General features: G+C 39.4%; 1 long non-coding RNA gene across 4 annotated transcripts in view; it reads right to left on the bottom strand.

The window, feature by feature from the left end:
• Window positions 1-25023, bottom strand: part of LOC103885333 — an 80978-nt gene that overhangs the window by 34201 nt on the left and 21754 nt on the right. For 3 of the 4 annotated variants that reach the window (XR_002522690.2, XR_002522689.2, XR_002522692.2), the window contains exon 2: window positions 10708-10803. This is a non-coding gene — a long non-coding RNA (uncharacterized LOC103885333). Of the gene's footprint in view, window positions 1-10707; window positions 10804-23085; window positions 24235-25023 lie in introns of those variants that run through there. The other variant, XR_002522691.2, reaches the window with a different exon arrangement.

The raw sequence follows: 25023 nt of genomic DNA, 5'->3' as shown, positions 1-25023 counted from the left end.
TTCTTGCTTTCTGTTATCAAAATGACATTCTGCTTTATAACCACACTTCCTACATAATAGCCTTGCTATTTCCATTTAAAATGTTTAGACCTTTTTCTTAGAGGGCAAAAGGGGAGTCACACAGTAGAGCATTTTGAGCCTTTCGGTATGGAAATTGTCCAAATAGAGTGCAAATTCACAATGCTATTTTTAATGACCTTGAGCAACCATTGGTATTTCTGCATTTCAGTTCCAAAGATCAGAAATTTCCATCATTAATAGGGAGAAAAAGAATCAAGTTTGCACAACTCCAGCATACTCCCAAGGTAATATTATCAACATTTTCTCTGGTCATATATTTAAAAAGAAACATAGCAACTGAAGCAAAAAGGAAACAAAGATGGATGTGAGGAAAACTTTACAACCTCAAAGTGCTAACAACAAACGCTGTCTTTGATGTTGACAAATGTTTTTCCAAAAAAAAAAAACAAAACAAAAACCCTAGAAACAGTTGAATTTCTACACTCTAATTTCTAGACCAAAGAATGTAGTATGGAAACTATAGAATATCTTTGATATCAGTGTACATGAGGAGACTTCATTCAAAAATATAAGGGAGGAAGTTTTAAGAAGCCCAAGTCTACAGTTACAGCATTGATAGCAGCTAAATGGGCTATAAAAGTTACTTTACAAATGAGGAGACTCAAAACTGAGATCAAGGGAATTTCAGTTAACTTGAAACCCCTGGGGTTTTAACTTGAATATTTCTTTTCTTCTTTTTTTTTTTTTCTGAGATGGAGTCTCGCTCTGTCACCCAGGCTGGGTGCAGTGGCGTGATCTCGGCTCATTGCAACCTCCGCCTCCCAGGTTCAAGTGATTCCCCTGATTCAGCCTCCCAAGTAGCTGCGATTAGAGGTCCCCACCACCGCACCCAGCTAAGTTTTTGTATTTTTAGTAGAGATGGGGTTTTACCAGGTTGGCCAGGCTGGTCTTGAACTCCAGACCTCAGGTGAGCCACCTGCCTCAGCTTCCCAAAGTGCTGGGATTACAGGCATGAGCCACCACACCCAGTCAAATATTTCTTATAAAAGGTAATATTCACCAGATAGTAAAAGTTGTTCATTAATAAATTTCTCTGGATAGTAGATGCCAATGTAAAATAAAAATTTCGTGAAGGCAGAGTAATTTTCAATCAAATGTAAACTTTGACCACAATCCACAGGAATTACTGACTATCCTGTGAAATCCAGACTTAGATTCCTAAGTACATTCACCAATTCTTTCACAAGAAATATTGTACAAGCAGTCTAGGTGTCAGATATTGGCATTTCAATTCAGTGGAGAAAATAGTTGTCTATTAAATAAATGCTATTGTAACAAAAGACTGAATTGGAGAACAAAATTGTTAGACTTCTACTTCCTAACAATTATAAAAACAAAATACAGATCAATAAAAGAGCTAGAATTTTACAATTAAAAATTCTAAATATAGGCAATTCTGTTAATACCTATTACTGTATTTCACTTGATACCTGTATGATGGGAAGGAAGCTTCCATGTTAAAATCTGTAGGAAAGAACATTCCTACAGAAGGATAACAGTGCAAAGGCCCTGATACTGGAATGACAGTGGCATGACGAAGGTCAAATAAATCCAGTAAACTTATAGAGAAGAGAGCAAACAAGAAAGCAGAAGATGAGGTCCCAGAACTATGAAAGAACAAGAACATGGGAAGCCTTGTATACTATGTCAAGGAGACTGAATTTTATTCTATGCATAATAGAAGTTTTAGAGTGTTTTAAGCAAGGGTGACATGATTTGATATGTGTTTTAGAACTATCACTCAGGAAGATTAACAGCAGGAGTACAAAAGTAACATCAGAGACTGTATGCAAAGAGAGATGACTGGGGACATGAAGATAAGAGAGCAATCCAGGATGATTCCTCAGCTTGAACCTACTATGGAGGGCGGTGCCTTTACTTGGAGAGAAGGGCAATTTTGGAGGAAAGGAATTAATAGTTCTATTTGGGGAATGCTACATCCAAGATATGTATTAGATATCCCTGTCATAATGTCCAATAATCGGTTCAATATCTAAGTTGAGGAGCCCAGGGAAGAGGTTTGGGCTGGCAATATAAATCTGAGGATTTACCAGCACATAGATGTTATCTCAAGCTAGGATGAGAACATAGATAAAGAAAAAAACACAACCAGACTGATAGACTTCTACTTTCAGAGGCCTGATCGAGGAAAGGACAGAAACCAGCAGTAAGACTGAGGAGGAGAGGCCCAAAAGGTGGGGGAAAACAGACTTACAGGGTCACTGGAGCCTAAAGAAGAAAGCATTTCATCAACCATGTCAACTGCTGTTGAGAGGTCAACTGGGACAAGGAGAGAGAACCGACAATTGACTCTGACATGATATAAATCATTGGTGACCTTGGTAAGCGTGACAAGAGCTGCTTCAGTAAACAGCTTTGGATAAAAGCCCCATTCCAAATAGTTAGGCAGAGAAAGAAAATAAGAGTGACAGAAGAGTATAGGCAACTCTTTCAAGCAATTTTTGTGTGAAGCAGAGATGAAAATAGGGCAGTGGCCAGAGAGAAACATCAACCCAAAGGATATTTGTCAATGCATGATAATAAGGCATGTTACATGCGATTGCAAATGGTTTTTAATAATCTTCTAATTTACATTTATTCAGCATTACACTGTGCCAACCACTGGCACACATACTTTCTTGTATTGCTCACTTAATTGTCAAAAGTATCACTGACTCAGTGGCAAAGTTACTGAGACAAAGAGAAGTCAATTAATGTGCCTAAAGTCACATTGTTAGTAAGTTATAGAACCATGGTTTGAAAACTGACAATATGAGCTCTTTACCGCTGCATAGAAGATGCAAGAAAGAAAGCAAATAATTGTAGAAAAGTAATCCCTGAAAAGGAAAGGGAGAGCAGGCACCAGGGCACAAGCTGAGGGATCAGTCTTAGGTACAAAAGCAGATGGAAAACAGAGTCTATTGATACAGACATAAGTAGTTAGAATTTGTTTTAGGAAAGGCATTTCTCCTCTAATTGCATCTACTACTTGTATAATTAAAAATTTTAAAAATTTAAATATTGTTAAGACTTTCCTGTCCTTAAAGGGCTTGCAGTCCCATAGGGGAGATGGATATGTAGCCAAGCAAGTGGTTTATGTAAAGTGCTTAGAATGAAGCCTGGAACCCAGGGGCTTTCTAAGGTGAGCTTCTGTTAAGCTCGATAATGGTATTACCAAATGCTACTGAGAAGCAGGTGAAGTACAGTGGGGACTTAGAGCAGACAATTCTACTGTGGGAGAAGCAGGAGCAGGGAGGTCTCAAAGGCTCCCAGAAGACTATGGAGATCTGTGCAACTTTGAACTTGAGAGAGATGATTTAGAGTATCTGGTGGAAGAAATTTCTAAGTGGCAAAGAGTTCAAGAGGAAGCAGAGCATAAAAGTTTGGAAAACTGCAGCCTGACTATGCGATAAAAAAGAAAACTCCACTTCCTGAGGAGAAATTCAAGCCAGCTGCAGAAATTTGCGTAAGTAATGAGGAGCCAGATGTTAATCACCAAGACAATGGGGAAAATGCCTCCAGGCCATGTCAAAGAGCTTCACAGAGACCGCTCCCACCACAGGCCCTGAGGCATAGGAGGGAAAAAATGGTTTCCTTGGCTGGGTCCAGGCCCCCCTCCCGTGTGCAGCCAGGATTCCAATCCAGTCAACATATATAGCCAGGATTCCAATTCAGTCAACATATATAATATAACATATATAACAAACCATATCCACAATACCATGCTTAGTGTACTAGTTGGTTTCCCTGCATGGAAGAAACCAAAGACAGAGAAAGAGAAATGTTCCTGCTCCTGATGCCCTGAGTGAGTTGTCAGAGATTGAAGTAGCCAAAGCAGCCTGGGTCAAAAATAGAACAAGGGATCAACAGGAGCACTGGCAGAATTGAAAAGGAGGAGATAGATTTGAAAGAGTTATGGAGATAGAATCTACAGGATTTGATGACTGAATGGATTTGCAGTATGAGGGAGAGGAAAGAGTCAAAGTTGATGCCTCTATTTCTAGCTTAGAGGACTTGGTGGTCATTTACAGAAATTAGGAACAGATGTGGGCAATTTGGGGAGGAATATAATAAATTCAATTTGGGTAGAGTCTGAGAGGCTGGTGAGGCAGCAGAAGCTCATGAGAAAGGTGTAGACCAGGAAAGTGCTAAATCATGCAGACAGTACCCAGGTCTAGCAATACAACAGGAGCAGGCAGAAGAAGAGGATCCAGCAATGGGGACCAGAAGAAGACATTCAGTCTCAGAGGGAGAAAGAGTACTGGAGAGGACTAGATTTTGAGGAGATGCATTAACTAATGTCAGGGTCTAAACTGGTTTGTATTAATATTTTAGCTTTTAGTCAATGAACAGAAATTATTTTGATAAATCCATCACTATTCACTTAATAGAGCTGAAACAAAGCAGGCATAATGAAAATTTCCAACAAGAGTATAAGCAAATACTGCTATAATAATAATATGACTTTCAAAGGAGAAAAGCTTTCAGAGGCAATTCTCTCCCTGTACTGTCTCTTCTTTTGTGATTTTTTTTCTCCTGAATAATTTTGAATCATTAAGAGATGCAGCTTCTAATTAACCTAATTATACCTCCTAATTACTACATGTACTCAAGTTAAGACTTTGAAATCTCTCTAGATAGCTGTCATGAGACAACAAAACACAATTTTTTGGTATAATATAATATTATTTCTATTAAAAATTGATACCTTCCTATTCTAAGCATAAAAAATAACTGTAATACAGACCCTCCTCAAATATACTCCTTCATTATCACCTAACTTCATTTCTTTTGAGGGAAGTGAAGTGGAGGAAGAAATATTAAGGATCTGTGGGAAACACTGATTAATTAGTTTACAATTGACCAATAACTCTTGCAAAGAAATATTTTGTGCACTGAATCTCTAGAAGGAGATTTGCCACATTCCTTTCTACTTTCAACAATCTGAGAAGTTACACTCAGATGCTGAAAGGCACTAAAATATGTGCTCTCATTTCCTGTAATTGAACCAGATTTATAAGAAGTGGAAAACATTTTTACCCCAATTGGCATAAGATTTAAATTCCCTCAAGAGTAGAATGAAAGAGCTAGGTTAAATGATTCGAAATGTCCCTTCCACTTTCAGACATGTTATGATTTCATAATTGATGCACATGGCACTTATTGACAGCAATTTCCTTTGAAACTCAGAAGCCATATATGTTGGTTTCCACAGTTTCATGGACCACTAAACAGGAAAGCCCATAATACTTTCTTTGATACCTCATAGAGGATTTTCAAAGTGGTCTTTTTTTTTTTTTTTTTTTTTTTTTTGAGACAAAGTTTTGTTCTTGTTGCCTAGGCTGGAGAGCAATGGCATGATCTCAGCTCACTGCAATCTCCACCTCCCAGGTTCAACCAATTCTCCTGCCTCAGCCTCTCGAGTAGCTGGGATTACAGATGCCCGCCACCATGCCTGGCTAATTTTTGTATGTTTAGTAGAGACGGGATTTCACCATGTTGGCCAGGCTGGTCTTGAACTCCTGACCTCGTGATCTGCCCACCTCGGCCTCCCAAAGCACTGGGATTACAGGCCTGAGCCATCATGCCCAGCCGAAAGTGGTGATTTCTGATGCAATAATTTTGTGAGTTTTTTGAAAAATTTTAAACTTCCTAAGATATAGGCTCTCAAACTCTTCTCCAATTCCTTCCTGAATATTCCTGAGGGATATGACCCAATCCTATCTATATAAGAGCACACACAGAACTGATTCTCAAAGTGCACTCTCTGTGAGCATGTGAATAGACGAGATAAGTGGTAAGTTTCCCCCCATTATTTCCTCCCCATTTGTAGGCACCTGTGGGACATAATTTCTTAGGAAAAACAGATCAATGATTAAAAGCACTCCTAAAAGCTTGATGGTTCAGCCATCTTTTTTCCATTAGGAAAGAACTTGCTGACATCCATCCATCTCATTGGGAAACAAAGACAAATTACATTCTGTTATCACTTTTCTTCAGCTTCCATCCACCACCCCATGCATACTTTGACCAAGAGCCTGCTGAGGAAACCAGATGTGACAGCAAATCAAATCAAAGTACTGTAGATATCTTTACTTCTTCCAGGCCACATGATTGTATTCCTAAACAAAAACCTCACATTACACCAAAATCAGAGATTGCTTTAAAAGGGCAAGATACTGTAAATCACTACAAAGTAAATACCATTTTTGCAACTTAGCAGCATAAACAATGTAATACATATAAATAAGACAAAAATATTCTGTGACATAAATCCTGCTACTGGACACAACCTTGAAAGGATCCTTGGGAGTCGTAGTATAACTGGATCTGAGAGCCTGCACTCAACATTTACATGCCATGAAATTGGCTTTCTGAAGAATTATGAATAATTCTTCTAATAATTACTCTAAATAAAACCATTTCCCTGCTGATTGGAGCTCAAAAAGGAGGGGAGAGACTTTGAATTGAACTCACCTTGGAATGAAAATTATTCACCTTTTCTGCTCCTAGAGAGGCAAAGGAGTAGCGGGCAGTAAAGAAAAGTGAGGTGCGGCCATCAAGATGACTGCAGGATGTTGGAGAAATGTCATAAGACTAATGCCTGTTCATTTATCAAAAAGTCTTCCCCATGAGGTCTTTACCATCAAAATGGGCAGATGCAGTCTGATTTAAAGTCATGTTTTAGTCTCTGGATCTGCAAATCCTGGTTCCAGCATTTTCACTCCCTGTGGGCCAATATTTTCACTTTTTATCAGAAGAGTAACTTATGCTCTGGATCTCCTGATTCTCTTCTCCCCACCCCTCCCTTCTCCCTTATAATTCAGAAAAATCACACCTTTATTGAGTATGTGCTACATGCCAAAAAGTACATATCCTACCCTTCCTGACTATTCCACAGACAGACATTCCTGCAGTAGGACCAACTAGGGTGACTAGATTCAGTGGCATCCAAACTATGAAAGAGAATTGGAGGAGAATGTAGTGGTATTCCTTCACACTAAAAATGCGGTTTGTACATGTGCTTACATATTCATATTTGTGCCTGCAAACAAATATGTATATGTATGCAAATACACATAAACACATAAAAATAACCACAATTATTTTCTTTTCATCTCCTTCTCCTAGAAGACTATGGAATACAGCCAGCCCCTGCCCAAATACCATTTCAGAAATTTTTTGCTTTTTTTGTGGCATCTTTTTCCCTTCAGCATTACCCTTGATGTTCATCTTGCCCAGATTTCAACTGTATAGAAATGTTAGGGACGAAATAACATTTTCTAACGTACTGTAATTTGAGACCGTGAATATGCACTGTTGGTTTCCCTTGAGTAATTTATAACTAACACAAACAGCATCTCTAACATTGAAGACTCAAGAACAAAAGGCATTTGAAAACATGCAAACACTAGGGTTACTAGTCTGCTAGCAGGCGTTACTAATTCAACCAAGATTACTTTTATAGATTATTAGCAACTTTAAGAATTCCACTGAACTATTGTTCTCTGCTCATTTTAGTTCAGTCTTGTAAACGTCCCAAGTTTTTCTGATGGAAACTCATCTCATTGATCTGTCAGGGGTTAATTATCACAAAGCGCTAACGACAGTTGTCAGCCAGACCAAGGCTCATTTTGCTTTGGCCTTCCTCCGTCAAGAGCCTGGAAAAATGACAGATTTTAAAGACAAAACCTTCCTAGGCCGGCAGTATGAAAAGACTGCAGATCGAAGATCTGTCTTTCCAGCCCCACTCACACTCCACACCCAGAACTGTGGAAACTTCCCTGTGAGTCTTCCTAGACTTGTGTCTGCCTTAGAAGAAAAATATTAGTGTTGTGGTAGATAAGCCTTAAACAGCTCAGCCTCAAACCGATTGCCACACTAAAGGGCACATCATTTTGGCAAGCTTCCCATCCAGGGTCCAGATGGATAATTATATGCCATAAACACAACAAAACCCCAACTGTACACACACACTCACACACTTACACACCCAGATATATGTTCCAGAGACATGAACACTATCCAAAGAGCTCATTTGTAACCACATGTTGGGCTGCAGGCTTATTTAGCCTTTGTTCCACTGAATTTCAGAAGCTCTTCAATTCCGCTGCTTTTCTATCAAACGGGAAGAAAACGACTTAGCCCCATATTCCTTGACAGGAGTGGGGTAGAGAATGTTCTGTTTGGTTTTATTGCATTGCAAAATTACACATAAAAGGCTTATTTTATTTTATTACAAAAGAATGGGTTACCAATAAGCTTTTAAAGAAGCAAAAGCAAGCAATTGGGGGGAGTCTCCTCAGTGTGTCTGAGTGTTTTCTGGAGGCAAGGAAATTCACAGCAAGGAGGCAGAAGAGCTTGAATCCTTGAAGCCGGATTAATGCGCTCAGGCCAACAGAAACTGAGAAACCTCAGCGGGGACGCGGGGGGTTTTTCCACTGGCTGCCTGAATACCAAGCAGGAACACCGCTGCCCTTTACCTTACCACCCTCCGGTTTTCATCCTGATGTTTCCTGTTGATTTTCTAACAGCTTAAATGTTTAAAAACAACTGCGTCGTCTGAAACATTTTAGCTACCAACAGGTGAATGTTAATAGTTAGACCTAAATAAATGGGGGTGGGGAGAGGTGTTCTTTCCTTTCTGTGTATGAAACGAGGCTTTCCTGAATCGGAAATAAAGTAAAAATGGAAATCTGCGGGTACCCTGGTTACCTGGCAACCCAAACCCATGGACTGCGTCTATTGGCATCCTAATGTCCTCCGGCATGAAAGATGCTGTGGGAAGGGATTTCTTTTATGTGGAGCCTCTTTACTCTCATCCATTCATTCATCCCCAATTATTCGGTTTCCAAGTCAGTAACCCAGATTTCTGAGGGCTCTAATGCTTGTCTCTGTAGGGAAGGAGGCTGCCGCTAGGGAATATACTGTAACACCTTTTAAAATGAATCCGTGTTTTGCAAACCCCCTGGGAGCATTTGTGTGAAAAGGAAACAACAAGAAGGGGGCTCTGGGGGAAGACTGCTTCTGGCTGCCCGGCAGTTCCTTCCCCATTGCTCTAGGGAATGTGCAGGTCTTTCCTATTTCCTCAGGACCTCACTGCCTGAGGCTTCACTCGGAGAACTGCCTGTCACACTGCAGAGTCATCTATAAATAATCAGCCCAAATTGGCAACTGCCTGGAATGACAGTAAGGGAGAAATAATGCATTCCACGCTGGCCCCACCCCCAGCCCAGGCAAACCCCTGATATTTATTGTCAGTTCCATTACTGGGTCTAGAAATAATTCTAGGAGTGTTTTGATATTGTTGTTTTGATTTTGCGATGTTATGAAATAATTTGGAAACTACTGAAGAGCCACGTGCTGAATTCCAAAGCAAACTTCAAAAAATTAACATGTTGCTCTCTCTGAAGAAAAATGCTGTATTAGCTCACTAGATTTTTAGAGTAAATATCAATGATTCTCGTAGTGATTCTGTTCATCCCTAACTAATCACAACAAGTTTATATGCTCTGTGTCTTTTACAAACTTAGTTCTCTCAAGGCCTTGTCCATTCTACTATTTGTATTTCTATCAGAGGCTTCAAACTGTCAATGAAAATCAAATCTCAGTGTTTTTCCTATTTGTCAGCATCTTTATTGAAAAATGTTATTAAGGATAAGAATTTTCACTATAGGTATTACAATATAGAAAGAATAGTTAAATCCCTATAAACCTAATTAATTCAACAACATAGATTGAGAAATTAGCAGATGTAACACCCTGCTAAAATATATGTATGCGTGTGTGTGTGTGTTGAAAAGATGAATACAGTACAGTCTGTTCGTTGAGAACTTACATTCTAAAGAGAAAGATATAATGCGTATACTTTACTAGGAAATAATAATGTATGTGCTCTACAAGGAAAATATACTAAGTACCAAAAAGACATGAGCAATGGGAACTTTCTGAGATATAGTCATTTCCAGTGGAATGGAATGGAATGGAAAAGCCACAAAGGCTTCAGGAAAAAATGGAGAAGAAAATGGCATTTGATCTAGTCCAATGGCTGGGTAGAATTTTGAATCACAGAGATGGAAAGGACATTAGAGATGAAAGAAATGGAGTGACCAAAAGCATGGGGTGGGAAGGTGCTGGAAACGTTCAAGAATCGGTCAATAGTTCAGTTTAGTAAATGCACAGGATGCACTATCGTCCATTTCAACTGTGGTGTATCAATCAATCTATAATGCTGCCTTCTATAATTCATTCACTCATTTATTCAACAAATATTTACTGGGTGCAACAAATATTTAAGTCTTTTTTTGGCAGAGACTTAAGAGGATTTAAAAGAACAATAATAAACAAGTGATTCTCAATTTTTCACAAGGCCCTTTGCCAAAGTTGTTGTTCACAAATTGCCACTCCTGCTTTAAGATTATAATAATATCACAGTTGACGTTGCTAAAAAAATTTCCTATGCATGTTTAATGTGACTTTTTCAGGAAGAAACTGCATCATTCCAAGGTGGGGCAACACAACAGCTTGTTGGAAGAAACCGGTTCAAAGCACAAAGCATCTGTACATAAAACACTCATACCTATTACAACATCCCAACTACATGCAGTTATACCTCCAAAGTATTACCTGAAAAGTTGAGAGTTCAAAGGGATGAAGCTTAGCCATTTCAATTGGAACTAGCCACCATACCATACCAATTCACTTAAAAGCTGGACATTTCACCTACAGGGAAAAAAAAAAAATTAAAGTGTAAGAACATTCTCAAACAATATTCTTTAATCTTATGAATAAAAAAACAGATAAAAACATTTGCTGTATCTACTTCACTGGGTTAACATAAGGATAAAATGAGATAATATATAAGAAGTAATTTTAACCTGCAAAGCACTAAATAAATATTAATTCATTTTATCACAAAAGTCAGTCTTTGCTGAGTCGGTGCCACTGTAAATCTCTCACTGAAAATGGTCCCAGCATGCACAATAGGACACACATTAACATTACACCAAGTTGGGAGGCTATCATGATTTTTTTTTTTTCTGAGATGGAGTCTTGTTCTGTCACCCAGGCTGGAGTGCAGTGGCACGATCCCGACTCACTGCAACCTCCGCCTCCCAGAGTCAAGTGATTCTCTTGCCTCAGCCTCCTGTGTAGCTGGGATTACAGGTGCCTGCCACCATGCCTGGCTAATTTTTTGTATTTTTAGTAGAGACAGGGTTTCACTATGCTGGCCAGGCTGGTCTCAAACTCCTGACCTCATGATCCACCCACCTGGGCCTCCCAAAGTACTGGGATTACAGGCTTGAGCCACTGCGCCCAGCCAGCTATCATGATTATTTAGTGGAATTCAGAAGAGAGCTGGGGACTGTGTTGGTCACCAGTCAGTCCAGATAAGCAAGTGGCAACCACAGCAGCAGCAAAACTGAGACAATAGCTTGAAGAAGCTGCAAACATTAGCTAGTTGCTAGGGAGCTTCAGCAAGATGGATCCCTGCCACTAAAATTGAGATGAGGTGGTCTATCTTATAAAAATTAATCCAAGTTGGGGCACAGCTGAAAAAGATGCTTCCATCCAAGTGGCTTGACAGCAGAAGTCATTTTAGGTATTGTCTTTGGTTTAGAGCCATCTCACACTCCTATTCTGGCTATACTACCTGAACCACCAAATGAAGCAAGGACATCAGGTCGTCATAACTCATTAGATCATAATTGCTGAAAATGAATTACATAATATTTTCTGAACCATCTTTACTGGTCAAAAGGTTATTAAAGAAAGACAGATAGAAACCAGCAGTTATTAACTGCTTGCTCTGTGCCAAGCACTCTAATTATTATTTACGCATTAATTATCTCATGTCACATCCAAAAGACAGATGTACCCCAAGGGGTATATGACTGAATGTAATGCTTTTGTTTCTTGTAAGTTGTTATAAACATAAAAGTCTGGCTGGAATTAGCCCAAAGTCCCTTGACCTCTACTCCCCTGACATTTTCCAGGACTTTTAGGAGTCATCTGCTGAGAGACTAGTACAGAGTGAGGATGAGGGAGAGTTGCAGAGATTTGGGACTGCTCCTCTGGGGAAGCCAATAAGGAGAGTCAGCAAAAATGACCACTGAGAGCAAACAGAAGGAATTCAGAGCAAACTGATCAACATGACAGTATGACATCTTCCAGGAAGAAGACAGTAAAGGACACAGCATTAAGATTCTCGTGACTTTTTCCTCTGGGAGAAAAAAAACACAGCTAAAACAATTACAGTGAATATATTGAGTAGCATGCAAATTAAAAGTCCTACTATTCACCGGGGCATATCCTCCAAATCCACATGGATAGACACAAAGGTTAAATTCACTCTAGGAAAGAGCCTCCTTTCTTGAAAAATCGCTGAATGGAATTCCATGGTTTGGCATGCACTAGATAAGTAGATAGACCTTCTTTATTGTAAATACTGACAAATAGAAGATCTGAGAATTTTGTTTTTTCATTAACTGCTTCTCCTTTTTATTCTCACCCACAAAAGACTTTCTCTTTTTTTGTGCAAAACAATGCTAAAAGCTCGACTCCATTATAATAACCTTTTCCAAAAGTCATAAAGCCCAAGAAATGTATGATGATATCCCCGAACCATACACCCTTCTCCAAAATCAATATCCTCTTCCCTCACCATTTCAAGACTGCTTTCGTAAGGAAACTGACGTTAAATCTCCACTGGGTCTGCGGGCTGCGGGTAGTCAGGAAAGACATTTCATCTAAGCACACATTGTAGGGCATGTAGAAATCATTAACCAAAACCCACAATATGACTAAATGTAATTTATATAATGCTACTATCATGGCAAGGTATTTCTTAATTATTTGGGCGTTTTAAATATTTAGCCTAACTAGAGACTAAATTTGAGGAACTGTCCTGAATATTAGCAAAAAAATGGCTTTTCTAAAACTGAAAATTTCTTTAAGAGACTAGATATTTATACATGTGTAGAAGATGTTCATTTTCAATTGTGCCCCTAAAGGAACACAATATTCTTCTGTGAGATGGGTTTTAGGGTGGCATAAAGAGCAAATGAGGCCAGGTGTGGTGGCTCACGCCTGTAATCCCAGCACTTTGGGAGGCCAAGGCAGGCGGAACAACTGAGGTCAGGAGTTTTGAGACCAGCCTGGCCCACATGGCAAAACCCCGTCTCTACTAAAAATACAAAAATTTAGCTGGGCATGGTGGCCTGTGCCTGTAATCCCGGCTACTCAGAAAGCTGAGGCAGGAGAATTGCTTGAACCCAGGAGGCAGAGGCTGCAGTGAGCTAAGATTGTGCCACTACACTCCAGCCTGGGCAACAGAGCGAGACTCCATCTCAAAAAAAAAAAAAGAAAAGGCAGGCTGGGCATGGTGGCTCACGCCTGTAATCCCAGCACTTTGGAAGGCCAAAGTGGGAGGATCATGAGGTCAGGAGTTCAAGACCAACCTGGCCAACACAGTGAAACCCTGTCTCTACTAAAAATACAAAAATTAACTGGGTGTTGTGGCATGCACCTGTAGTCCCAGCTACTCGGGAGGCTCAGGCAGGAGAATTGCTTGAACCCAGGAGGAGAAGGTTGCAGTGAGCCAAGACTGCGCCATTGCACTCCGTATGGCAACAGAGTGAGACTCCATCTCAACAAAAAAGCAAATGAAATGATGCATGTGAAGGCATTCTGTAAATGGCAGAACATGATGCAAACTTGAGAGATTAGCTCCCTTTCTCCCCCCCATGTTCTTCAGTTCAGACTGATTCATGGTGAATGGGGAGGAAATCTGAGTTTCTCTCTCATAAACATCTTGTCGTTTTCAATCACTGATACTGCTTTATGCTAAAGCTTTTTGCTTACATTTAAATTAGGTGTGAAGTCCACTAACATACTTAGATTGAATTACACAAAATTGCCAATATTCAATAATTTTAACCTACAAAAAATGGTCATTTCATGGTTCAATCAAATACAAAAGATTAATTTTCCTTTTATGATGCTGTAGAACTACAGACATCATAAAAATAGCTGTGATTATTTGGATAGGATTTGTATTTATAGAAGCTGAATAAAAGCTATGCTGCTCTGAAGACTGGGGGTCCCTCACAAGAACTTGAATGAAGAAGATAGGAATGGGGCAGCTTTTCCGACTGAGGCTAAGTGGAACCTACATACCAGGAAGAAACTAGCTACATAAAGAAATCTACAAACATTACAAATCTTACACTGTAATATGGAGACATGTTGCTTTCAGCCTGTAATAGGATGTTGAAGGACTCTTTTTCCCTTGTCTCAGAATTTCAACTAAAACCCAAAGCTGAGGATAATAGGTGCTAAGATCCTTCACATTCTAAAGAGAACTGACAGACATATCTCTGTGGAACTTATCAGTTATGCAGCTATCACCCACTACTCCCACCAGTCTGCATAAGCATGATTTAGAAGTTCTAGAATTCCAGTGTGTTATTGAGTTGTTGGCCTACCAATGGTTCTCAGGCTGAGTGGAGGTTGGAAACGGGGGGAGGCGTTGGGGGTGCAATTGGTATCTAATGGGCGGGATCCAGGGATGTTAAATATCCTGCAATTTAAGGTAGAGCACTGCACAGCAAAACCTGATGTCACTCAAATTTCCATTAGCTCTCCCATTAAGAAACACTGGCAAGGTGAAAGTCTATGGCTTTTCTTCTTCCCTGCAGGGATGGGGCTATTTTCCTATCCCAAAGCCAAGTGTCACATGCTCAAAGAAATTAGCAGTAACTGCAAGACTGACATCCATTCTCCAGGTGGACTCTGTGTGTGGGCGAGTTTGTTAACCTGCTCCTGTGCCCGCTCTGAGCAGAGTAAAAGTGAATTAATTGTGGGGTTGTGGCTGCCTGAAGAAAGGGAAGCAACATAGTAGTCTGCCCTCCCACCCTTAGGTGCATCTCCCTGGGCCAAGTGGACACCATGGAAATTACCCAGGTTTAAGCTGGGTGGCCAGAGGGCTGCCCACTGGACAATGAGAGAACTGTTATTAGATGCCTGCCATACAGATCATGTGGCCAGCCAAGGAAGAAACACAGGACTTTTCTTATGTGGGAGGCATTTGTCCCTTCACCCATTATTCCCCCCATACCCTAGCACACTAGAGGGAAAAAAAGAAGATGCCAAAAAAGAAAAGTAGCAAGACAGGCTTCCACCAATGCAGTTCCCTCACCAATGCAGGTGCTGTGGGTCCTAGGCCAGGCTTGATGAGAAGAGTTCTTTCTCCATTGGACATGAGGCTGACCTTTCAAGCTTATTACACTGAGTGGGACTGGAATTCCATACCCAAAAATGTCCACAATGCAATGTGATTCATCTAAAATATTGTTGAGATGGGAAATATTTAACAGTACATGGTTGGTGGCATAAAAGAAAAACATTGGAGAAAAGACATACAGCTGTTTCATGTTTGTATGTCATCAAAATCTTAGTTAATAAGGAACATTCTTAGCTGATAACTTACCTACACGAAATTTTAAAAGTAGTTCCTATATGTTAATGGAAACACTTTAACGGTAACTAAAACTACTAAAAACACTTCATAATGATGGGTATCTCCAGGGTCAATAATGACAACCAAAAAATAGATTTTAGTTCTTTTAGATAGTGAATTTACTAGACTATAACAAGCTCACAGTGTTCATTCATTCAATAAGTTCTGATCTAGTACTATGTTTCAGGTATTGTTCTAGGCATTGGCAAATGACAGTGAAGAAAAGACAAAATTTCTTTCTTCCCGAGGCTCAGCTTCTAATGAGAGAATTACACAAAATCAAATCAGAAAAATACCCAGCATAGTAGATCATGCTAATAGAAAAATTAAAGCAGGGATGGGGAGAGGGAGTTATACATCGAGGGAGGTGGGTATTGCTCTTTAAAATAAGAATAGTTGGGGAAGAGATCCCATAAAGTTCACATGTGGGCAGAGTCCCTGAGGATGTGAAGGCACTGAGCAATTTTGGCAGTAGATACAATGCCACTGCCACTAACTGCTGCTCCCACTGCAGATGAACACTGATAGGCTATGACCACCACCAAATCCTAACCATCCTCCCATCTTCATCTCCCTCACTGATTCCACCTGCTCACTCCAGGAAGATAATCTATGTGGCCAAGCCAGAGTTATGAGTCCCCCTGCCCTGGCTGCTGGAGGTTGGGCAGAGGGAGAAGGGGTTACAGTTATACTCACTAGGGGCTTCCCTAAATGGAAAAGGGTAATGACACTCATTTTTGAGAACCCACTCTGTGGCATTAGCCCACTAAGAAGCAATTGTGACTTAAGTGGTGAAATGGCTCACTCTGGCTATGCCAGGTAGAGCAGTAACTCAGATTCAAGTCTCAGCTGACTTCAAAGCCTGTGATCCTAGTCATAAAGACTTCCCCTAGAGAGCAATCACTGTACTTGTTTTTGTTTTCTTGCCAGTGTACATGGAGTAGGGAAGAGTGATCGTCCCCAAAGTCAGTGTCATCCGTAGGCTTCCTTAAAAGCATTTTGCATCAAGACTTGAGGTCTTCACCCTCATGTTAGGTGCTCCCTCCAGCTTTCCTTGCCTCCTGTTCTCTGCAAATAACCAGCTCCTAATCAAGCCAAGTGATGACTGGCCCACTAGGTTAATGTTTTTCAAATGTGGTCTTCGAACAGCTGTATCGGCATCATCTGGGAACTTGTTAGAAATGCAAAATTTCAGACCCACAGCCAGATCTACTGAATCAGGAACTGGGAATGGGAACAGCAATCTCAAACAAGGTTTCCCAATGATGCTGAAGGAGGCTTAATTTGACAAACACTGCCCTGGGTCATACAAGTATTCTAGATGGTGTTCCTTCCCAATGTGGTTCCAGACACCTGGAAGAGCCATCTTCCTGCCCCTCAGGGACAGTCTGCTGACCTCCTTTCTGAACCTCCCCTCGCCTGGACACAGGAAATCTCTGCCTCCAAAAACCTTTACCTCTAAAGCCCACATCAAACCTATAGAACCTTAAAAGATTAAAATAAACATTCCTATAAAAGCAACGTGCACATATGTCCAGTTTTGTATTTCAACAACCAAAGATAGGATAGATACCATGATGCCTTGAATTATGAGGCCATGGGGAAAAACCATGCATATTTCTATATGGCACTATTTGGCAGTGCTTAACAAACCTTTTTAAAAGCTTATCTACTTATTAGAATAGTTGAATCCTGAGTCTGTTTTTGGGTAACTACCTAATCGTATGCTCTCTGTGGGTACAGAGTTGACCCACAGTACAATGAAACCCATGGAATGGTGAAATAATTAAAAACAGGGCTTTACTGGAATTTTTACAGCTTTTTATAAATGCAAATTCATACCCCTGGTAAAGCTTCACACGGTTCTTCTTTGCCAAAGAAAAATGAGACTCCTCAGTTTCCATGGATTTATGATTCTCACGGGTCTTGAGAAAAACAGTCTAGTATTCTTCCCCAATGAATTTTACTTTATAATATGACCTTTTTTCCGACTTGTTTGCTCTAAATAGCTCCCACGTATCTTTTGATAGATTAATGTCTTTATTAATAATATTTAATGTTTCATATTATAGAAATGATATAGTCACTGTTAAAATAATAGATTAATTTCCTTAAATAGTGTTATATTTTTCTTTAATTTTTGTAATTCAATTTTATAATTAGTAGATTTATCAAGAGAGTGGAAGTATTTTGTAGAGATGTTGCAAGAAAACTATTATGAACCCTCTCTCTCTAATACCAAACTGGTTGCCTCCAACCTTGTTTTTAAAAAATATTGAGTATCAATATTTAATACCAAACACACTATATTTCAGTGAAAGTTCATGGTCAAGTAAAATATAGCTTTTTGTTTTTTGGGTTTTCTTTTCAGAGATAAGATCTCACTATGTTGTCCACCCTGATCTCAAACTCTTGGCCTCAGTCACTCCTTAGCCTCCCAGCATGCTGGTATTACAGGCATGAGCCACTGTTCCCAGCAAAATATAGTTATTTAATATGTAGTTAACATCACCCTACATAATAAATAGAGTCACATTTTTGTCCAAAGTTTTCTTAAATCATTGAGCACAAAACTCTCTCCCACTTTCCCAAGGACTAAATAGACGTGAACATGTTTCATGGATGTTACCCATGAGAAAAATCTGAGAACAGAGAAGGCAAGGGGAAGTAGATGATTTAGTGTTTATTCATCAGCGATCCTGTCTAGCTACATAACTCCACCTTGCTGTTCACTACTTCTGTTACTGTAATTTGTCTTTGATACTAACAGAACATCATCCTACTCCCTACATTAGCAATGAATAGACTAGCAACTCAAACTAGACAAGAAGAGTTAAGGCATAGGATTTCTTATAGGTAATATTTTACATTTATAAGAAAATGTATGTATTGTATTAATATCTCATAATCTTAATATATCTAAAATGCTTTGCTAGACATAACATGTTACTATTGATTCAAAGGTAATAACTCATGAGATCACAAATATAACAATGAAACTTTAAAAAATAAAACAATTTAGCCTAATACTCAGGGAGAAGAACCATAATAGATAATTCTCAAACCTTTATTTTTTAACAAACACAGAGCTTTAGCAGCAAAGAACCTAAAGTAGACCCAGTTCTATCAGAGCAGGGGGCTGGAGATTGCAGCAGTGCCCCCAGTGCGGAGGGGATGAGGACATCTCAGGGAGCTGCGGAGAGACCACCTCAGCCTGAAGAACTGCATTGTCTGAGGTGATGCTAGGAGCACAAGTGATCGGCCTTTCAGTAAACATCCCAGGTCTTGAAGGAGAATACATGCTGAGAAAAGAGGGCTACTCTAAAATATAGCTTAGGGGGCAAATAGGGGACTAGGATTCTTACAGAACATAAAGGGTGCTCCATTTTCTGCTGCCTGAGTGTAACAAACAGACCCAAGGGTGACTCCCAATAATTCCCACTTCTTGGTGTTAATGCCTCTGTGAAATCCACTCCCTTTGAGTGTAGGTAAGACCTGTGATGGAATGTCACCCTCACAATTATGCTACACTGTATGAGACTTCATCTCAGCAGGCAGGAGAAAGATTCTCTTTCTGGTCTTCAAGAAGAAAACCACCTTCCTGGGAATGGGCTCTGGAGAGGGCCACATGGCAGGGAACTGCAGGTGGTCTCTAGAACCCAAGGGCAGCCTCCAGCTGACAGCCAGTAAGACTGGGGATCCTCAGTCATTCAACCTCAAGGAAATGAATTCTACCGACAACCTGAATGAGTGTAGACAAAGATCCTTCACAGCTGGGCCTCCAGCTGCGAATGCAACCTGCCCAATCCCTTGCTGGCAGCCACAGGGCCTAGCCAGCTAACCCATACTGTGCCATCTCCTCACCCACGATAATTATGAAGTGAGAAATGTGTGTTGTTTTCAGCCACTAAGTTATGGTAATTTCAGCATAGAGAACCAATACACGAAGTCAACATGGAATCCTTTTTACTTTGGATCAAACTTTGGTGAGCTCCCTCTCTCATTTATTTGTAGTAATTACAACCATCACTACTAGATGCATGGTACTTATCTGTGTGAGCTGTTCTTCACTTCAGAGAAGACTAAAGTTTTAAATTAATGCCTTGTGATACTTTCTAATTCTTTTACAGAACGTTGGTCCCTACTGGATGACAATTAAAGGACTTTAGTAAATAGAGTTATGCATCTTTTAATGACTAGGATACATTCTGAGATATTGTCACTCTGTGAACATCATAGAGTGGTGCACTTACACACACCTTGATGGTAGAGCTCACTACACACCTAGGCTATGTGGTAGAGCCTATTGCTCCTAGGATACAAACCTGTGCAGCATGTTACTGTACTGAATACTGTAGGTGATTGTATAACAATGGTAAGTATTTGTATATGTTAACATAGAGAATGTAGATAAATATATGATATAAAAGGTAAAAAAAAAAAAAAGGCACATCTTTGTAGGGCTCTTACCATGAATGGAACGTGCAAGACTGATAGTTGTTCTGGGTAAGTGATTGGGTGAGTGGTGAGTGAATGTGAAGGTCTAGGACATTACTGTATACTACCACAAACTCTATAAACACTAAGGCTACACTAAATTTATTTACTTGTTTAATTATTTATTATTTTTTATTTTATTTTATTTTTTTTAGTAGAGACGGGGTTTCACTGTGTTAGGCAGGATGGTCTTGATCTCCTGACCTTGTGATCCACCCGCCTCAGCCTCCCAAAGTGCTGGGATTATAGGCATGAGCCACTGTGCCCGGCCCACTAAATTTATTTTTAAAACATTTTTCATGGCCAGTGTGGTAATCCTGTAATCCTGTAATCACACCTGTAATCCTAGCACTTTGGGAGCCTGAGGTGGGCGGATTGCCTAAACTCAGAAGTTTGAGACCAGACTGGGCAACATGGTGAAACACCATCTCTACAAAAATACAAAAAAATCAGCCGGGCATGGTAGCTGCGCCTGTGGTCCCAGCTACTCAGGAGACTGAGGCATGAGAATTGCTTGAAACCAGGACGCCAAGGTTGCAGTGAGCCAAGATCGTGCCACTGATCTCCAGCCTGGGCGACAAAGTGAAACTCTATCTCAAAAAAAAAAAAAAAAATATATATATATATATATATATATATATATATATATATATATTTCTTCAGTGATAAATCAACCTTAGCTTACTAGTACTTTTTTACTTTAAAAGCATTTTAATTCGTCTAAACTATATGATTCTTTTGTAATAACACATCTTAAAACACAAACACATATACAGCTATACAAAAATATTTTTTCTTTTTATCTTTATAAGATTTTTCTATTAAAAATTTTTTTTTTTTACTTCTTAAGCTTTTTTTGTTAGATACTAAAACACAAACACACACATTAGCCTAGGCCTACAGAGGTCAGGATCATCAAGGCATCAGTAGGTGAGGAACTTTTCAACTCCAATATAATCTTTAGGGACCAACATCATACATAAGGTCTGTCATTGACCACAGTGTGATTATGTGGCACGTGACTATATAACTCTAGATACATATTGGCTTATGTTAAAGAATGGTAAACTAAGAAAAGGAAGAATACAATCTTTGATGTACCCATTCTCTCATTTTATAGAGCAAAAACACAGGATTTATTTAAGCAATAACAACAACCACAAAAATGACTCAGTTAACTATTCTTCCAATATATGAATCACAAAACACCTCAGAACTCCTAAGGTATTTTCTTCTGTATAATTTTTATATACATTTTTGTATAATAAATAGAAACAAAACATATTATTTACCAGGCTTGAGATGCCACTGACAACTTTTCATTCATTCCACAAATATTTACTAAGAGCTCTATGTGTCAGGCACTGTTCTAAACACTTTTTAAATTTACTAGTCTATTTTAAAAAAACAGCAAAGAACCCTGTCCATGTGACACTTACAGTTTAGTGAGAGGAACAAACAATAAACAACAAAAGTAATAAATAACTAAATGATGTAGGGTATTAAAAGTGAGATGGGTGATGGACCAAAGGGGAAATAGAGAAAGGAAGAGGCAGTGAGCTCTGGGGAGGGTGGGCAGGGCAGGATGAACGAGGGTGGTAAGTGGAGGCCCCCATGAGTAGGTGAGATTTGAGCAGAGGCTTACTGCAAGCAATGAATTGAGTCAACCAGTTATCTGAGGGAAGCGCATTCCAGATGAAGGACAGCGAGAGCCAAGTCTCTGGGGCAGGAGTGTGTCTACTCCTCAAGGGACATCAAGAAACAGTGTTAGCCCAGAAGTTCAAACTTTCTAAGTTCCTGGCACCCTTAGTGTCTTAGTAATTTTTTAACAGCAAAAAATAAATAAATAAATAAAAATACATAACCATTCCTTTCATTAGGTAGTTAAATCCAAAAATCTTAACTATGTATGTCCTAATAATTAAGTAGCTATTTGAAAAAATTATACATACAAATTGAAAAAAATGTTTCATTTCAGTCTTAAATAACCACAATTACTTACAAATGTGGCATGTGTGCCCCTTAGGACCTACACAGCCGCTCCATCATTGGAATGAGACTGGACACTGCCATCTTTGTTAACTATTCCTGTTCATTTTTGCATACTACTTCATTTTATCCCATCAGCCTCCAAAAACCTAGCTTTGCAAAAATATGATGTCATCTAGGACTATATGAATGTAGCGCAATTTAGTACGAAACTCTAAACGTCATTTGCTTGTTTCCGGTAGATGCTGCTCCATTTCCTTCAAAAACTCAAAATATCCTGGGGCCTCCCTGTGAGTTGGCTGCAGGATCCTGGGGTGTCCCAGCACGTAGTTTGGAAACTGCAGGGTTAGTTTATACCTTATCCTCTTTCCTTTTCTTGGATCAAGCTATTTCTATTCTCTTGAGTAGCTTCTCCGGCTGCCCTTCTAAAATTTCTCCTTCCCAATTTCCTTTTCGAGTAGCCACAGACTGTCCTAATAAAATATGACTTAAAGTATGTAGAGATACAGAGATACATAAGCATGTATGTCATTATAGTAATGCCACCATTCAGAGACCTATATCCTGGTGAAGGACTCATTTCCTTCCCTCTCAGCTTCTGTAAAGGAGTTAATCGCCTTTGAAGGTTTTCAACACCAGACAGATAGAAACATACATTAACACACTAAAACACCATGTCACCTCACACCTACAAAAGACGAGAGGCTGGGAGGAATATCCTCTGTCCCACAAAGATAATGTGGAAGCCAGTGATCTCTTCTGCTAAAATTTGCTTGTATACATTACTTTAAGGCTTAGCTGTTCAATTATTTTCAAAATCATTGACCATTTGAATCACTACAAACTGTTTTTAGAGGGAAAAGGAACATTAGCCTATTATGGGAATTTCCAAGGACTATGAGAAAACCATCCCTTTTATTCTAATAAAAATTGTCATGAGCTTTTCAGAGAAAGACAGACTAGAAAGCATGTTCTCACTGTGAGAATCAATTACGCACCTTCATTTCTTCACATCTCAAGTCACCTTCCGACGGCTCATGTGACACAGTTAGCGGCAGGAGGAATGCTGTCATAGCTCATTACCAATGCCACACACTGTGAAACAGAGCAGGAGGCAGCCTGGCATTCTCTCCTTCAAAGTGAGAATTAAAGCAAATTGAATTTGCTTATGCTGAGATAAAATAATACAGTAGGTCCCTGTCCCCCCTCCAAAATAAAAAGGTCATGATTTCTTATAAAGTATAATGAGGGGGGAAATGACTTAAATTAAACCTCTGCTTATCTGCATTGTTGGCTAATTACAAAATTAGAGATTCACCCCACCACCACCACCACCACCCTGGCAGTCTTCACGGTAACATAGCGCCATCTAGTGCTGATATCATCTTAGGGGAATTCAAAAGCACACGAGTAAAGGGCACCTAAAAAGCAATGGTAAAATAAAACAAAATAAACAAATATTTACTGAGTACCTACTATATAAATACCATATGCCTGTTTTTTTTTTTTTTCTTCACAATTCTGAAAATTGTGTAAACCTTTCATAAGCAGGAATTGCTCTGACTTTTGTGGAAATTATTTACATGACAGTGAGTGGGAAGAAAGAGATCCTCTGTTGGAAGTTGTGTCAGTGATTTCATCAACATTAAATATGGGCGTAGAGGTGGCTTCTCAGCTTGAGCAGAGCCGTGATTACGTTTACTGCACCTCTTTCCAGAAAAATATGGGGCTACTTAGCATTTATATTGCACTTTTCGTCTCCAAACCACTTTGCAGAACCTCTCTGAATAATTCCCCCAACGCCCTTCAAAGTAGTTATTACTCCATACTATTAGCCTCTTTATGAAAGCTTTTGATGGCTGTTTTCACTGCATGTGAGTGAATTGCATTTACCAAAGAGAATTTCTCCAAAGACTCATGTTCAGAGTCAAAGAACAATTACTATCTAAAACCTTAATGTTTTCCCTTTTTACAGAGCAAAAACAAAGGCTTACAATTAATTTACATAGTGAACACATTACCCCTTTCCTATTCAAAGATAAGAATGTCAAGATAGGCCGGGCGCGGTGGCTCAAGCCTGTAATCCCAGCACTTTGGGAGGCCGAGACGGGCGGATCACGAGGTCAGGAGATCGAGACCAGCCTGGCTAACATGGTGAAACCCCGTCTCCACTAAAAAAAAAAAAAAAAAAAAAAGAATGTCAAGATAAAGGAAAGGATTGCATCATCAATTATGAAATGCTTCCTTATTTTTCCATCGTGCTGCCACACCTAAAATAATAGCATTGTTGTGTCCTCAAAATAAAGAAAACCCAGGAGACAATTGAGATGGGCAGACTGCTGAAAGAGGATGACCTTATAAATTAGGACCCTGTGATACCTTAAGGATCTGACTTTTTTATTTAAAAGGTAAGTATCTGTCACTCCTAACTTAATCAACCTTTATAAACCAGTTATTCCTTATAGTATTTGGATTAGTGGTATAATTTAAAACCAAAAATAAAAAGGTACAGAAGTTATCATTTTAATGAGTAATATTCACATTTTTCTATATATAATTCAGGTTTAAACTTCTTAACTGGGCTTGTACCTTTTGTAAAAGAAAACAGAAAAAAAAATTTAATCACAAAGCATTTTTACTGTGTGACTCCCATTGACTGTGATAAAATATGAGTGTTTCAAGAGAAAGGACCTGAATTAAGATGCATCCCAGAGAGAAAGAGAACGGAGTAAGGCAGAAAAGTTAAGAAGTCAGATCCTAAGCAAAGTGTAATGTCAACAGTGGGAGAGGCCAAGACACATCACCGTAGTCAATGAGGGGACCAGGCAGCCTCACAAACATTCTTTCTCTGCTGTCATCTTTGTTTATCTTCACCCCAGAGATTACCAACCCAAGAAACACATATGATAGGCATTTCACAATGCACATTTTATGAC

The sequence above is a fragment of the Papio anubis genome, chromosome 5 (assembly GCF_008728515.1).
Source record: "Papio anubis isolate 15944 chromosome 5, Panubis1.0, whole genome shotgun sequence".
Classification (NCBI taxonomy): domain Eukaryota; kingdom Metazoa; phylum Chordata; class Mammalia; order Primates; family Cercopithecidae; genus Papio; species Papio anubis.
The sequence above is the reverse complement of the archived record's forward strand: the minus strand, read 5'-3'. Positions and strand labels throughout refer to the sequence as shown.